The sequence below is a fragment of the Dryobates pubescens genome, chromosome 11, assembly GCF_014839835.1.
Source record: "Dryobates pubescens isolate bDryPub1 chromosome 11, bDryPub1.pri, whole genome shotgun sequence".
Classification (NCBI taxonomy): domain Eukaryota; kingdom Metazoa; phylum Chordata; class Aves; order Piciformes; family Picidae; genus Dryobates; species Dryobates pubescens.
Genome location: NC_071622.1, coordinates 15590196 through 15608745, shown reverse-complemented (window position 1 = coordinate 15608745; position 18550 = coordinate 15590196).

Sequence of the window (18550 nt, the reverse complement as noted above, 5' to 3'; positions counted from 1 at the left end):
GCAGAGAGAAATTCAGAAAGCAAATTTTTAATTGTTGAAATTGGGATTTGGCCAGGTTAATAAGCTAATGCCTCAAAGGGGTATTTAGCTACTACCTACCATCAATACTTGAGATTTGCATTCCATCTGAAATATGACCCTCAGAAACAGCAGAAGCTCCTTACATATTGCCTGACACCTCTTTCAGAATTGATTTGCAGGACAGAGTTCTTCTCCTCAGCTGCGAATGACAATGACAGAGAGTTTCTCTTAAGTGCTTTGGACATAAGGAGGAAGTTTTCCACAATATGGGTGGTAAAATATTGGAACAGGCTGCCCAGAGAGGTGGTGGAGGGCCCATCCCTGGAGACATTCAAGGTCAGACTTGATGGGGCCCTGATCAGCCTGATCTAGTTGGAGATATCCTTGCTGAGGACAAGAATTATGATATCATGCTGCTTTGATTATCATGATCATGAAACCCAAAATAGTTCTACAAAGAAAGTCAGAAAACAAGAGATGGATGGCAGAAGAGAAAAATCTAGGTTAGAAGCTTCCATTCAGAAGAGTGCAAACCTCTTTCTACCTATAAGAACATGGAAAATAATACTTCATGTTTAAGGCATAAGAATTAATTGCAATAACTGAGGGTTTCTTTTTTTCTAGAGAGTTGAATTTTTTCCCTATTATTTTGAAGAAAGACTTCTGATAATCATCTGTTCAAACCACCTGCTCAAGACAAGACCAATTCCAAGATTAGCTCAGGTTCCTCAGGTTAATACTCGGCTGAGATTTTAATATACCCAGTTGAATTTTGAATATTACCTAATAAATCCTTTCCTAATTTGCTAGAGGGAATTTGTATGACTAAGAGATCCCAAGACCTAATCCAAATCATATGGAAATCAGTTGGAGCCTTCCTGCTTAACACAAGTTTGATTTTCTTCTTATCCAGGCCTCCTGCCAAGAGTGTTCTCTGACTTTCTTAAGAAGCAGACTACAATAAAATAGGGATAAAATGAAAGGAATTCCACTAGCAAAGCTTTCAGCATCACTTGTATCACATCTTTAATTGGCTCAGGGGGTTAGCTGGCTGTAATTAGTAAGCAGGTGCTGGACCTGGAAGATAGCACCTCTCAATTAAATAAATTCCCTGTGTAGATTTAGTTGTACTGTCACTTCCTGAGACTAATGGACTCTTTCTTTGCCTGACACCTACTTTTGTTTCCCTTTTAATCACTGTAACAAGGGGTAAAAAAATGAATCTTATCTGGTCAGATTTCATTGTTCCTTTGTTTGGTACTTCTACATGATTTCTAGTCTTCTGTGGAAGAAGTTGCTTTGTTGTAAAGTGTGGAACAGTTTTGAAAATAGATCACCTAAGGAAGAGAAAGCATGAAATTAAATCCTACTATGGAATGGTACAGAATTCTGGAAAATGAGTACTAATTTGTGTGGTCTTGGATATTACATCTTCCTGATGGGTCCTATCCTCCCAACAGTCAGTTCTTGTGAGTGACAGTGGTCGATACACCTCTTCTAATTAACTGAAACAACTGTGATCCCTTGTGAAACTTTGGGAGAAATTAGAAAACAGAAATAGGATCTCAGGATCACAGGATGTCAGGGGTTGGAAGGGACTCAAAAAGATCATCAAGTCCAACCCCCCTGACAGAGCAGGACCATACAATCTAGCTCAGGTTACAAAGGAATGCATCCAGACTGGCCTTGAAAGTCTCCAGAGAAGAAGACTCCACAACCTCTCTGGGGATCCTGTTCCAGTAGTCTGTGACCCTTACAGTAATGAAATTCCCCCTTGTGTTGAGGTGGAACCTCCTGTGCTGCAGCTTACATTCATTGCTCTTTGTCCTATCACAGGGAGCACGTGAGAAGAGCCTGTCCCCTCCCTTCTGACACCCAGCCATCACATATTTATAAACATTTATTAAATCTCCTCTAAGTCTTCTCTTTTCCAGACTAAAAAGCCCCAGGTCCCTCAGCTTCTCATAAGGTACATGCTCCAGTCCCCTAATCATCCTCATTGCCCTCCACTGGACCCTCTCCAGCAGATCCCTGTCCCTCTTAAACTGGGGAGGCCAATACTGAATGCAGTACTCAAGATGAGGTCTCACCAGGGCAGAGTAGAGAGGAGAAGAACTTCCCTCGATCTGCTGGACACACTCTTCTTAATACACCCTAGGATCCTATTGTCCCTCTTAGCCACCAGGACATATTGCTGTCCTATGAATTACTTGTTATCCACCAGGACTCCCAGGTCCCTCTCCAGAGGGCTGCTTGCCAGCAGATCACCTCCCAACCTGTACTGGTGCAGTTTATTATTCCTCCCCAGATGCAGGACTCTGCACTTGTCCTCATTGAACCTCATTTGGTTTCTCCCTGCTATGTGAGCTTCCCAGCAAACATCACGGTCACCCATGAGTACCAAGGAGTTTGCTCTAGAGGCTACCTCCAGTTGACTGTAGAAGCTCTCATCAACATCTTCTTCTTGGTTTGGTGGTCTATAGTAGATACCTACAACAATTTCACCTCCTTTCCCACATCCCTTAATTCTTACCCACAAGCTTTCAACCCCTTCTGCCTCTCCCCTTGGATAGAACTCAACACATTTGAGTTGCTCTCACACAAAGGGAGCAACTCCCCCACCTTGTCTTGCTGGTTTATCCTTCCTGAACAGTACATAGCCATCTATAGCAACATTCCAGTCATGGGAGCTGTCCCAACATGTTTCAGTAATGGCAATTATATCATAGTCATTCAGCCTAACACAGATGTCTAACTCCTCCTGTTTATTCCCCATGCTCCATGCATTGGTATATAAGTATTTCAGGGAGGGAATTAATCTATTTGCTTTCATTCTCGCTGTCTGACCATTCCCAGCCACTTCCATGGCCACCAACCTAGCAGTTTAGAGATTAATCAAAAGCAGTGAGAGCAGCAGGACAGGAAGGAGATTCTGCCCCTCTGCTCTCGTGAGACTACAGCTGCAGCACTGCAGCCACTTCTGGGGTTCCTAACAGCAGAAGGGCATGGAACTGCTGGAGCGGGTCCTGAGGAGGGCACCAAGATGATCAGAGGGCTGAAGAACCTCCCCTATAGGAACAGGCTGAGAGAGTTGGAGCTGTTCAACCTGGAGAAAAGAAGTCTCTAGGGAGACCTTAGTGCAGCCTTCCAGTAGCTGAAAGGGGCCTGAAAGGAACTTTTTACAAGGACTTGTAGTGCTAGGACAAGGGACAATGGCTTTAGTGTTGGATGCTAGAACATTTCTTTTCTTGCTACAATGAAACTCAACTTAGAGATTTTTTATTTATTTATTTATTTTTTAATATAGCTGTATGTAAAGGTGTGAAAACATTAAGTGGGGAAACAGGGATGCCTTCCTTAGACTTCATCTGAAGATCTCTGTCCTTTTAATTATTGATGTTCATAATATATGAAAGTTCTTTCTGATCAAGGTGTTTTTCATGAATAACTTCCCAGAGTCATATGTAAATCACAGCAATTCCCTTGAACGAGAAGAAATTCTGAGCTTCAAAGATATTGCTTCTTTTCTTTTTTTTTTTTTTTTTCTACAGCCACTGATTTCCATTTCTTCTGTGCTCAGATATTCTTCATGCCAGTGTGACAGCTACATGTAGAGCATGAACAAATTAGAGTTTAAGAGTGTGCCTTATAATATGTTCATTTGATAGAAATGATATTGGAACCATTCATTGCTACTGACAGCTTTTCATTAAAAATACTTGTGTAGCTGTTTAATAACAATGGTGGACAAATGTTTTGTCTTCCCTCCCTTGGCTCTTGCTCCATAGGAAGTACTTGATTATGTCTGGGGGGGGAAAAAAAAGGCAGATTCTTTCCAGTATTTGAAGAGGGCTACAGGATATTAAGAGGGACCTTTTTCAGAGGGACCTTTTTCAGAGGGACAGCACAAGGGATAATGGCTTCAAACTAGAAGAAGATTGATTTAGTTTAGTCATTAGAAAGAAATACTTCACCATGAGGGTGCTGAGACACTGGAACAAGTTGCCCAGAGAAGTTGTGGAGGCTCCAGGCCCGGAAATGTTCAAAGACAGGTTGGATGGAGCTTTGAGCAACCTAGTCTAGCAGGAGATGCCTCTGACCAGGGATGGATTGGAACTAGATGGTTGACATTCCTTTCACCCCAAACTATTCTGTGATTCTATGATTCCAGGCCAAGACAGTCAGGTGATGTGCCAAGTGAGACCATTTCTTTCTCAAAAAGGAAAAGTGATTTGGACTTCAGCATGTCCTCAGTGAAGTCCTTTATAAATCAATTGCCCTTGGATCAAGTTCATACTTTATGTTGGCCGTACAAAGAGAAGTGAATAGATGATTCCATGTTCCTGAAAGCTTACAAACGTGGTGGGGACATGGGTTAGTTGTGACATGGGTTAATGGTTGGACTTGATGATCTTAAAGCTTTCTTCCAACCAAAATGATTCTGGGATTCTGGGATTCCTCTAAAAGACTTAGAAGGACTCAATGCATATGTCTTAGGGGAATCAAATTTGTAAGCTTTCAGCAACATGGAATTCTATACACTTAGTTTTGCACATATAGATCATGTGGCCATACAGTCATTCTCTTTGTAACATGGAGTTCATAGTCCATGGGCAAAGACATCAGGAAGGACAGTAAATTTGAAGTACATTCCCTGAAGGAAGATTCTTTGTGAAAATGCAATTTCCTTTATTGTTTTTAAGGTGCTGAAATTTAAGATGTAATAAAACATGAATACCAATTTGGAAGCATTAGTTGCTGCTGGCAACCTTGAGAATGTATTATGCTTTATTTTTCCTCTTCATCATCTCTGCAAAAACTGAGCAAGAGGATGAGTAACAGCACGTGCTCACTGAACCAATAGACAGGTCTGACCTCCTTTTCCCCTTCTCAGGAGCAATAAATTATCACTAAAATTATGGCTGCAGGTATGACACTATCACGCAGTGCATCTCGGCTCAGTAAGAAATTCAACCTCATGCCAACTTTGGACATTATGAAGCAGTCTATTTTAGCCCCAAGCTGGCTGCATGTGTCTCCCAGTGGACAGCTCTGTTTGCATTTTGAAAGTCTTGCATAAAGATATTCCCAAATTAATAAAACATTTTTAACATAAATCAGTGTCAGTTTAAAGAAAATCCAGATCCCCTTGAGCAGAAGGGAGTAAAGGGAAAGATAAGCTAAGATAAGCTAAGCTAAGCTAATTGTTGGGGGAGGGGGAAGGTGTCAAAATTACTTTTTTAAACTCTACTTGAAGAATTTTTGTTTTTTCAAATGCAAATTATTTTTCTTTGTAGATTCCTTTAACACCACAGAGAGTTGCTGCAGAAAAAGTTGCAGGGTATATATTACCTTGAAAAAACATTTAGTAAGCCCCCTTAAGCAACATCCAGTGACCAACCTGTGCTATGTTATTTGTTAGTTATTCAGAGAGAGCAACGGAGTGGAAAGAATTGGAAACCTTAATTAGATCACAGAATCAGAGAATCACCAAGGTTGGAAGAGACCTCAAAGATCATCAAGTCCAACCTGTCACCACAGACCTCATGACTAAACCATGGCATCAAGTGTCACGTCCAATCCCTTCTTGAACACCTCCAGGGACAGTGACCTCCAAATGCATCTAAGAATTCCTACCTGAAAAGCTACTGCTGCTGAAAGTAAGAGTAGGAGTGGAATAGCAGTTCTGCCATTGATTGCTGTGATGTTGGTGTTTCACCCCAGATATTTATAGAATCATGGAATCCTTTTGGTTACAAAAGACCTATAAGATCATAGAGTCCAACTGTTAACCCAGTACTGCCATGTCACCACTAAACCGTGTCCCTCAGCACCATATTTACACGGCTTTTAAGTGCTTCCATTGAATGAAGACTCAGGACAGGACACTGATGGATGGGCCAGGAAAGCAGCTGCTCATTCATAGCTTTGGATTGCTTCACTCAGAACTTTGGTAACTGAAGGAAAACAAGATCATGTTACATCTCATAAGAAAAAACAAGGTTAAAGGATGTTTCAAGGGGATTGTGGGAATTGTGTCAATTTCTTACGGGTAATGGTCAAAGGTGGAGAGAGGAAGCACTGGGGTGTAAGGAGCATCAAAAATTGAGAGGAGTGGTGATAAAGGTTTGTTGTTGCAAGTAATCAGCTTCTGCATATAGACATGGCCAAATGTACAAACACCTGGTTCATGTCTGGCCTTTCTTTCGTATAGGGGTAGGATACTGCTGGAAGCAGCTACTGGGAAGATCACAAGAGCTGCTTTCCAGCAGCTCAGCCCCTCACTTGTACTTACGCATTCTTCCTCAGATGAAGGACGCCCCAGATGAAATTCATGAGATTTCCCCCTACACAACTCTCCAGCCTGTCTAGGTCTCACTGAATGGCAACACAGCCTGATGGGGTGTCAGCCACTCCTCCCAGTTTGGTACCGTCAGTGAATTGGCTGAAGGTACACTCTATATCTTCACCCAGGTCATTGGTGATGTTGAACGAAACTGGAACTGATGCTTGGGGAACAAGTGAGAGGAGGTGCTGTCCCTTGGATATTTAAAAATATTGTTCCTTTATGTGAAGTCACTTTACACATGAAACATATGGTTTTGCATAAAACCCCCACCCTCCTGTTGGACTATTGCAAGCCTAAATCTGGCCATTTACAAGACAAGACACATGTATTTTCCACCAAAGGAGGGATAAACATACCTGATGCTTTCATGAACCAGTACGGTGGAGAGCCAAATAACTTTCTAGTAATATTCCGAGAGCTGAATAACATCAATGAGAAACTTTTACATATTCTTAGTCCTTCTTCATCAAGACAGACAGAAATAGACCTGTCAATGTTCTACCAAAAAATGTCTTCAAGCTAACTAGCTGATGAGACATAACTGGTTGGCATAAATCCTGGGGGAGACAGAATCCTTACAACAACTTCAGTTCAATTCTTCAGATCTGAAGAGCCTGGAATCATAAAATTGCAACTTATGGTTTGTTATTTAAGAGGAACTTCTGAAGTTACTGAGGTTTGTGAAATACCAATTTTCAGAGGAGGAAAACTTCTCTCAAAGGGTCTGGTCAATGATATTCTTCCCATCATGTCAGTAGGTTTGTAACCACTTTTTATTTTATTTTATTTTATTTTATTTTATTTTATTTTATTTTATTTTATTTTATTTTAAATTTGTGTCCTACAATACACTTATCCATGTTTTAATATCAAAGTAAGTTTGTTCTTTGTTATTTGAGTGGTTGCTCAAGGTTTTGCTTAATGGTCAGAATTAGGCACTAGAAGCCAGAACATTGATAATTTATTTTAGTTCCCATAATGATGCTGACAGGCTTAAGTGAGTATCTCTGATCAATGGAGTAGTTCCTGTTGGCTCTGAAGACACCTCATTAGTTTTAGTGCACTGTCTAACAAACTTCTGAGATAAGCGTGGCAGTGAACATAAAAGCTGTGAGAAGCAAAATCAAGATCTCAAGGGAAGCTGGTTTAAAGACGCTTATGTTTGTGACAGAAATTGCTTGTTCTTGACCAGGAAGGACCATTTGAAGCAAATGCTGGTATAAAGCACCTTTATCTGTGCATATGCTTAAAAGAGATAACGCTAATGAGGAGAGAGAAAATGAAGAACCGAACAGGAGTCTGCAGACAGCAATGCAGAGTGTTCTGCTCTGGCAGAGGGGTTAGATTAGATGATCTTTGGAGGTCCCTTCCAGCCCCTGAAATTCTGTGATTCTGATGGCATAGAGAGGATTGCACTGAGTTTGGATGCTTTGTATATGCTCACAGCCTTGGCTTGAATACTTTTCCCATGACATTTTCAAAACTAACTTTTCAGCTTCTTTCAGAATGACATATTTCAGTTTAAGTAAGCAAAAACCATGGAAAAAAACCCCTGACCTTAAAGAATGTCAGATCATTTTCAGCTTTCTGTGAATCAACATCTTAGCTCTACTTTCAGCAGAAATCATCAAAATATTTACTGTGATCGAAGCTCATCCTCACTCTTCCACCCAACACACATTTTTTTTCCCCACTAAATCAATTACTTGCCCAGACTTACCCTCAGTGTAATACTTTTTCTGGCTTTAGCTAATTAGATTTTGCAAGGTCCTGTGCATTTTCGGTTGTTCAATCTCTATCAATCACTTTAATTGGAGCAAAAAAGTAGCAGTTTGCATAATCTTGCTATTCAGTCTAGTCAGCTAAGCTGTCAAATGAGTTAGATTTTACTTGTTTTCCATTTTATTTATTTATTTCAAGCAATATTAGTGGGATTTCAACAGCTGATATGATTTAGAGGTCCTGTTTTGAGCGAGGAATTACAGGCAAATTAACAATCATTGCAAGGTAATATTGAGAATGGGTTTACAAGAGTCAGATAGTTTTAGAAGTCTCCATAAATTGTGTTCCCCCCCACTTTATCTCTGTAGCATGTGATACTGTTTCCCTACATGTTTCTACCATACCTGTTTGGGAATAGGAGCATCTCTGGGAGGGGGAAAGGCTGGGGCTGTTTAGTCTGGAGAACAGAAGCTTGAATGGGGATCTGATCAATATTTAGCAATGGCTAAAGCATTGGGGGCAAGAGGATGGTGCCAGATTCTTTTCAGTGGTACCCAGTGACAAGACAAGGGGCAAAGAGCAAAAAATGGAACCCAGGAGGTTCCATCTGAACAGGAGAAAATTGGTGTGAGGGTGCTAGAGCGTTGGAACAGGCTGCCCACACAGTCCAGACACACTTGGACATTGTGATTCTGGGCAACCTGTTCTGGGTGACCCTGCTTTAGCAAGTGAGTTGAACTAGATGATCTCCAGAGGTTCCTTCCAATCACCACTCTCCTGAGATTCTGCTTCTCTGTGTTTCCACCCAGCTTCATGGAGTTTGATTGCAACCATTCATTGCTGAAGTGTAACACAGTTCTGAAGACAAAAAGATTTTCCTGAACTGGGAAATCATGTTGAGTTGCTCTGTGCCACAAATTCTTCCTCCTTTTCAAGGCAAATAAACTGCTATGAGTTATTTCTGCCACTATCCCATCTCAAAGAAATGGGAGTTAAAAGACAATAATTACAGCTATGAAGTTAAAGCCATTGTGTAAACATGTTATGGGCATCTTGATGATCAGCTGTTGTTGGGGTTTAACCTTAGCTGACAAAGAAACACCACACAGTCCACTCACTTTCCCCTTCCCCAGCCTGAGTTGGATGGGGAGAAGAACTGAAAAGAAATGAAGCTAAATGTCCAAGGTTGTGATAAAGATAGTTTAATAACCAAAGTAACAGCAATGAAAAGGAAGAGAGAGAGAAATCAAACCAAAGAAAGAGAAGTGATGCACAATGCAATTGCTCACCATCCTGTGATTGATGGCCCAGCACTGACTGGCCCCTCAAGGCCAACTCTCCATGGTTTATACACTCTGTATGACAATCTATGGTATGGACAATCCCTTTAGCTGGTTCAGATCAGCTGTCATGACTTCTTGTGGACCTCCTTGCTGGCAGAACACGGGAAACTGACAAATCCTTGACTTAGAATAAACATTACTGATAAACAACCAAAATATCAGTGTGTTATGAATTCATTCTCACTCTGAATCCAAACACAGCACTGCACGAGCTTCTAGGGAAGAAAATTAACTCTATCCCAGCCAAAACCAGGACAGTTGTTTGCAAGGCAGGTTGTATAAAAGGCTGGTTAAATTAATTATTTCCCTATTCCTTTTCACAGATTTCCCTCTCAATGTCACATTTCAACTCATTAGATGCTTTTGCAACACCCATGTCAATTCACAATGGACAACTGGCAAATCTCAGGTTGACAGCACATCAGGGGGCTGATATGAGGAAGCAGTGATGAACAACATGCTGTTTAACATGATCTGTAAACAAAACAGTCCAATACCTCCACTTTCCAATGAAATACATACAACTCCGGCAGACAGTATCATGTTACCCTGCTGCGTGGTGAACTAAATGCAAGAACTAAGAACTGCACAATATTCACTTAACAATAGATGTCTTTTGCTGCCTAGATTAGTTTTGCAACTAGAGATAAACAAGATAAAATATGATAGAGTTTTCTTGACTCTTGGAATACTTGGGGAAATTTAGGAGAAACATATGGTGGAACAATCTGGATGTATTAATTTCAGCGATAAGTCTTTCCCACAGATCCAAATATTGTATTTCCCAATATGTATTCCTCCACAAAATTAAAATGTTTGCCTAACACATGACTATGACTAATGCAGGGAGTTTAAATAAGCTAAAAACTGCCAGAACAAAACGTTGGGAAGTTTATTAGCTATAATTTCTCTGTATCACTCACCAACTCCTGATCTTGCCGCTAACAAAAATGATTCTGCTACTGGAGAAGGAGACACAGTGGTGAAGTCACTGCATTTAAGTGGCTCAGAAGGTATAATGAAAGCCAAGGGTAAGGGCTGGGCTGATCACAAGACAAAAAAATGCTAGGGGATCTCTGAACCCCTCAGCTGAGGGAGCTTGAGCAACTAGTCAAATAACAAAGAACAAACTTTATTGATATTAAGACTTGGATAAGTATATTGTAGGACACACATAGTCTGGAAAAAAAAGTGCAATTATAAACCTACTGCCCTATTGGGAAGGATATAATTGATCAGACGTTTGAGGGAAGTTCAAGATATACTCTTATTTTAGATGGTTATAGGGCACTACAACTGAAAGGCCTTCACAATTCAGCATTTAATTTTGACATCTTCATTCCTTATGTGCCAAAGAGAGATCCAGTCTGAGTACACAGGGATGGGTTTAGAAAAAGGCACAGCATACCTGTGCCTGTTTAGCTTGGAGAAGAGGAGCATGAGGGGTGATCTCATTCATGTTTATAAAGATGTGAAGTGCAGTGTTGGGAGGACAAAACCACGCTCTGCTCAGTGATGCCCAATGATAGGACAAGGGGCAACAGGTCCAGAGAAGGGCAACAAGGCTGGTGAGAGGCCTTGAGCACAAGCCTTATGAGGAGAGGCTGAGGGAGCTGGGATTGTTTAGCCTGGAGAAGAGAAGGATCAGAGGAGACCTCATTGCCCTCTATAACTACCTGAAAGGTGGTTGTAGCCAGGAAGGGGTTGGTCTCTTCTCCCAGGCAACCAGCACCAGAACAAGGGGACACAGTCTCAAGCTGTGCCAGGGGAGGTTTAGACTTGAGGTGAGGAAAAAGTTCTTCACTGAGCGAGTTGTTCGCCATTGGAATGGGCTGCCCAGGGAGGTGGTGGAGTCGCCGTCCCTGGAGGTGTTCAAGGGGAGATTGGACGTGGCACTTGGTGCCATGGTCTAGTTGTGAGGTCTGTTGGAACAAGTTGGACTTGATGATCCTTGGGGTCTCTTCCAACCTTAGTTATACTGTGATACTGTGATACTGTGTGCAAGCTGGAGCAGAGAAGGCTCCATGTGAACAGAAGGAAACGTGTTTTTTTTTTTTTACTATGAGGCTGACAAAGCCCTAGAGCAGGCTGTCCAGAGAGACCCACCTGGATCTGACCCTGTGTGACCTACTCTATGTGATCCTTCTCTGGCAGGAGGCTTGGACTGGATGATCTTTCAAGGTCCCTTCCAACTGCTCACATTCTGTGATTCTCTGATCTCTTCACAAAAAAAGGTATCAGGAAGTGGGTATATTTCTGACACCACATTGTTTATAGACAAATCTGAATTATTTCTTTCAGGAACAGATGGAAAATACATGAAACAAACCAAAGCTCACATGTTTTCTAATGACTACTGCCCTGGGATAAAAATGAATGCAAGTTACTTTGGACTAACTGGGCTGATTTAAGAAACTGTGCAGAGGATTTTTCCTATAGGTAATTCCCTGAGTTGTAATACTTGTGTGTGATTTGTATATAATTTGAGCAAATCCAATCAGGCTGGTATAAATATTAATCCACAGAAATGATGGTACACATCCAATTATTTTTCAATCCATTTCAAATCTACACATGTCCTTAATCACTTAATCTCTGGCAATAATTACTGTAATCATTTAAGCAAAGCAGTTCAGTGTCTGAGGAATTTCTTCACACTAAGGGCGGTAAAACACTGGAACAGGTTGCCCAGAGAGGTGGTGGAGACCCCATCCCTGGAGACATTCAGTACCAAACTTGATCCAAACCTGATCAACCTGATTGAATTGGAGATGTGCCTGCTCACTGCAGGGGGGTTGGACAAGACAACCTTTGAGGGTCCCTTCCAACTCAGTGTGATTGCATGATTTCTTTCTGGTAAACTCTGCCTTTCTTTCCTGGATCACTTGGGAGTTACACCGACAGTTCAATGACTTGAGCTCAAGTTAATAAACCTGCTGAATGGCCAAAGATCATATTGACATATTTGCTAGCTTTCAACATTTATCACTTTGTTTGACAATCTGTAGTATTGAGCTGGGGAGGGACTTCTCAGGATATCAGGTAGTGATAGGACTAGGGGGAATGGCATGAAGCTGGAGGTGGGGAGATTCAGGCTGGATGTGAGGAGGAAGTTCTTCACCATGAGAGTGGTGAAGCCCTAGAATGGCTTGTCCAGGAGGTGGTTGGGGCTGTCCCTGGAGATGCTTAAGACCAGGCTGGATGAGGCTCTGGCCAGCCTGATCTAGTGTGGGGTGTCCCTGCCCATGGCAGGGGGGTTGGAACTAGATGATCCTTGTGGTCCCTTCCAACCCTGGCTGCTACTATGATACTGTGATACTATATGGGAGCTGTAAAGTTCCTATGAAAGACAACATGGATAAACAAGTTGAGGAATGGCTTCCAAGAATGCCCTGTAATGAAGAAAGATGACTAAGTTGGACAATGCCATGGTAGGAGTGGTAAGGAATCATTCTTCTGTCTTCTAGGATAATCATTGTTAAACAATAAAGAAAAAGATCAGTTCAAGACTAACAAAAAGAAGCTTTTGTAAAAAAAAATTATGAAAGGTATAGTAGCTGTGGGGCCTATTACCAGAGAACATTATGGATGATGAAAACATAAGGGGAAAGTGAGCAGATGCCTCAGAGACAAAAGCTCTGAAGGGTTATGAGAAATTCTGGAACCACACGCTTCTCTCATGAGCCTCATGTGGGTGGAGACTGGGACAAAAATACTTTCAGGGGAGTGTGCACCATAAACATTTTCTATGTTCTCCCCTGTATGCTTGCTTTTACCCACTGCTGGTAAGCAAGTGCTGTCCTAAATTACCACTAATCAGATGTTCTACTGTTATTCTTGTGTTTGTTAGGGAGTTTCTGCGTGATACTTTCCCGAATTCACTCTGTAGAACAGCATTCCAAAAGGTCTACTGCAGTAAGTCTTGGTCATTCAACTCAAAGTAATTCATAGATCCATAGAATGGCTTGAGTTGGAAGGAGCAATCACTCTGACACAGGCAGGGACAACCTTCCAGGTTGCTCAAGGCCTCATACAACTTAGCTTTGAACACCTCCAGGGTGATCTCCTCTCTTCCAGCTCAAAGCCATTGTTCCTCATCCTATCACTCCAAGCCCTTGTAAAATGGCCCTCCACAGCTCTCCTGTAGCCCACATCAGATACTGAAATGCTGCTCTAAGGTATCCCTGGACCTTTCTCCTCTCCAGGCTGAACAGGTCCAACTCCCCCTGCCTGTCCCCACAGGTGAGGTTCTCCAGCCCTCTGATCATCTTCATGGCCTCCTCTGGACCCAGTCCAGCAGCTCCATGTCCTTCTTGTGCTGGGGGCATCAGAACTGGATGCAGTGCTGCAGGGGGGGTATCAACAGAGCAGAGCAGAGCAGAGCAGAGGGACAGAATCCCCTCCCTGTCCTGCTGCTCTCACTACTCTGAATGCAGCCCAGCACACAGCTGGTTTCTGGGCTGTCAGCAACCATTGCTGGCTTATGGTGAGTTTTTAATCAACTGGCACCTCAGTCCTTCTCCTCAAGACTGCTCTTTTAGAAATCTATCTTGGCATACATAAATTTCATCTTCTAAGAGAGTTTCTCTGAGAGTGCTCAAAGCTCTTACCCACAGCAAAATCCACACTGATGTTGTGAAGGTGTGTACATGCTTGTGTGTTACTCATCAGAGAACTCTCGTGGAAGTGTTTAGAAAAGTGATAGCTAAACTGGTTTTACAATTGAAAACTAAACTTTATAAGCTCCTTCACCAACAGTTGTCAAGGATGAGTGTTTTAAAGCACTTACTTAAATCAGTTGTCATGGAATCCTAATTCAAGATCCTCCTCACCACGGAATGAGTGGAATGCATGTCACTCAGAATAGGAAAGCAGCAATATGTTCTTGATGAGGAATAGGTGACCTTTAAAGGTTCCCTCCAACCTCAGATGTTCTATGATTCTATGTTTTCTTGAGACTGAATACTAATTAGACAGAAATTAAGGAATTTGATGGAATTTAGCAAAGCTTACCAGATTTTGATCAATGTTCAAATCGATGGCAAGCTTCACCTTATTAGTTACTACACAGAAGAAACATACAAAGGAACATTAAATTACATTCAAGTTAAGATGATTTCTAGATGGTCTGGGGATGAAATGGGCAAGGAAGACCTTCCCATTGAATCACAAAGTTCAGGTAGACCCCTTTGCTCTCTAAACTCCGCAGAGAGGAATCTAGACAGAGATGGATCCAGGCTTAGCTTCAGACTTTCAATGATTTTTGTCTAAGAGTAGGTGTGCAGGGAATAAAGGGATCCTAGACAACAGTAATTTATGATTCATTACTATTGTTGCAGTAAATCACAGGCTGAAGCATTATTGTTTTTAGTAACACTTAAAGCAGCCTACATGAAAGGGGGGGAGGGACTTTTTAGGGTGTCAGGTAATGATAGAACTAGGGGGAATGGAACAAAAATAGAATGGGTAGATTCAGATTGGATGTTAGGAAGAAGTTCTTCACCATGAGTGTGGTGAGACACTGGAACAGGTTACCCAGGGAGGTGGTGGAAGCCTCATCCCTGGAGGTTTTTAAGGCCTGGCTGGATGTGGATCTGAGCAACCTGATCTAGTGTGAGGTGTCCCTGCCCATGGCAGGGGAGTTGGAACAAAACAATCCTTGAGATCCCTTCCAACCTTAAGAATTCTATGATACTATAATTATCAGGGTAATATAACAAAGGTTTTCATAATAAACATAACAACATGGTCAAAGATTGGAGAATGGCAAGGCTCAAATGAGATATGTGGTAGGGTTTTCCCTAACAAACTGTACCTACAAATACACACAGAGGCAGATACAGAGATTAAATTATGTACACAAACACACTTACAGACACAAATATAAAGGTTAAGTTGTACACCCAGATACCTTCCAACCCAAACCATTCTATTAATCTGTGGTTTAGCATCAGACTTGACAGAGTGAGAGAGTTAGACTTAATGACCTCAAAAGCTGTTTTCCAACCAAAAGGATTCTATGATTCTGTCTTTGATGACAGAAGTTGAAGCTGGCATGAGTATCTTTTCTTTCTTCTCTCTTTTTTTTTTCCTTTCTCAGTTACATTTGTGATGTTTTTACACCCAAATGCCCAGAAGGTGAATCTCAGCTGCTTTGTTTTCAGTTTTGAAAGGCATCCTTGTCTGTTGGGTAGAACAGTCTGACTTTTTGCAAGTCTCTCATGTTCATGTTTTCTGTAGTCTGTCACCTTTTTATCCCTGGCATGTCTCCTTTGTCTCCTTTTTCTTTTTTCCCCATCTTGGCAGTCCCATTACAAACACTTCTGTACATAATATGCCTGGATATGCCACCCATGTTATGAACAACTTGTTTACTGTTGCTGGTTACACTCTTTCCATACATTTATTAGTTTGCCCTGGACCCAAATACATTAATTACATGCTGTCTACTAGAATTCTAATTGACTGGTGTTGCTGACCTCTGCTTTGGATATGCTGAGGATGACTTTATAAGTGCGTTTGTTTGTCATAGTGATCATCTTCAAACATCCCAATAGTCACTAGAGCAATTTTAGTTTACCTAATAAGCTGGACTGTTCGAAAACCTCACACATGCCTACATAACTCTGATGAAAATTTCTGCCATAAAGTACATTTTCTGCCAGTCAGTTAGGGTTTTGCCTTCAGAAGTTGTAAGCATAACTTCAGCTAGTTTTGGCAGCCCTATCAATCACACAAAGCAGTTTTGTGTGTAGGTGCAGGGGAAATTTCAAGCGAATTGAGGGACACTATCAACAGATCCTACTAATATGGAAAAGAGCTAATAGATACAAAGCTTGCAACTTGTTTTCTGTTAGAAAGGTATTGACTATCAATCTAACCAAATAATCCTTTATCAGCCAGAAAAAAAAGTTATCAACTGAATTAATAATTTTATAATGCTTAAGTCATGGAAGTTCAGTCATTTTTACTATTTATTTGTTCTAAAATTATCACTTTGCTACTAACACAAAAGCAAGTGGAGAAAACTCTCCAGAATTACTTAATCTGATGTAAAAGATGTGTTACTTTTTCTTCACTTCTCTCTACTAAATATGCTTGGGACTACCAGGTACACTACTCTTGATCAAGGCCAGGATGCTGGTGGCCAGGAAGGCCACCAACATCCTGGCCTGGATCAGCAATAGTGTGGCTGCAGAAGTAATGAAGTGTTCTTATCCTTGTACTGGACACTGGTGAGGTCACACCTCAGATACTGGGTTTAGTTTTGGGCCCCTCACTCCAAGTAGGACATTGAAGGGCTGGACCATATCCAGAGAAGGACACAAAGCTCATGAAGGGTCTAGACAGTAGGTCTGGTGAGAAGCAGCTGAAGGAACTGGGATTGTTCAGTCTGGAGAAAAAGAGGCTGAGGGGAGACCTCATTGCTCTCTATAACTCCCTAATAGGGTGATTTCTCTCTTCCCCTTAGTATCAGGTGCTAGAAGGAGAGCAAATGGCCTGAAATTGTGCCAAGAAAGGTTTAGGTTGGAGATTAGGAAAAAATTCTTTGCTGCAAGAATGGTTAGGGACTGGAACAGGCTGCCCAGGAAGGTGGTGGAGTCACCATTCCTGGAAGTGTTCAAGAAATATGTGGACATGGTGTTTTGGGACATGGTTTAATGACCATGGTGGTGTTAGGTCAGTGGGTGGACTCAATGATCTCAGAGATCTTTTTCAAGCAAAACAATTCTATGATTCTGTGATTATCTTTCCCTAAGTCAGGTCTGTCTTTTGCTCATGATCAGAACTGCTGAATGATCCCTCTCTATCCTTTGTCTCCACCCTCAAACTTTCTGTTGTATTTTCACCTCCCCATTCCACTGAAGCAGGTAGGAGTGAGTGAGTGGTTGTGGGGTGTTTAGTGCCAGCTGGGTGGGCTCAAACCATGACAAGTACTTAGTTATTTCATTCAGTGCTGATAAATCATAGAATCATAGAATCAGTGTTATGCTGATGTGCCCTGTGGTAGCTGGACATTCCTTTTCTAGGTTTTTGCTCACTCAAGATGAAGAACATAAGCACATACTGGAAGTGAAAAATTCCATGTAACCACTCAGTGTTTTACAAACTGGATTTTCTTGTTATAGTGGCTACAAGGGCAGAGAAGTTGTCATGTTCTTTCACAGCAGACTACAGAAGGAATAATCTTTAAAGGCTGTTTATGAAACCGGGTAACCTTTATGTCTGCTTTTTGTGCTTCTTTATTTTTGTCTCGTTTTATTCTTTAGTGGGAAACACATCAATGTAGCCAGTTAATATGAAGTGTTCATTTAAATGGTGCCAGGAATGATTTATAAAACAATAAGTCAGGATCTTACAGATCTTATACTTTAAACACTCAGGCTTTCTTCTCCTTTACCTTCCCAGGCTTCCAAGTATCTGTAAACCGTAGCGTTAGATGTTAAAACATGATTGGTACATCATGTCCTCTTTGCACTTGGATTCAATAACAGCAAGACAAGAAATGGGTTCTTCAAAAGAACATAAATGGAAAAAAAATCACAGTACATTTCAGTCTTACTTTCAGGGCAAATTAATTGAGATAAGATAGTGTGTGTACTTGAAACAACCCCAGGGGAAGCCTTGTGTGAGTTAAATAAATAAATAAGTGAATCATAGGAACAAACCCTGTATCTTTTATGCTCTAACTCTAGGAATGTTTGTTTTATTTTATTTTATTTTTAAAGGATTTGTTCCCCCAGCTTTTTCCTGCATTTTTTTTTTTATTATTCATCTTTAAAATATGAGCTCCATAAATATATTTATATATAAATATATTTTGCTATTTCTTTGGTTGCATTTGCTGTCCATCCTAATTTATTACTAGCCAAAGGGCAAATGTTCCGATACTTCATTATCTGGGTTCTAATCCATATGTAGGCAGCTGAACCTTAAAAACAGGAACTGTTGATTTAACCATTGCTTTGATATTTTGGTACAGTCACCTAAGCCATATTAAGAATAATTCACAGAATCATTGAATGATTTGGGTTGGAAGGGACCTTAAGGATCATCTAGATCCAACCTCCCTGCCATGGGCAGGGACACCTTCCACTGGACCAGTTTGTTCAAG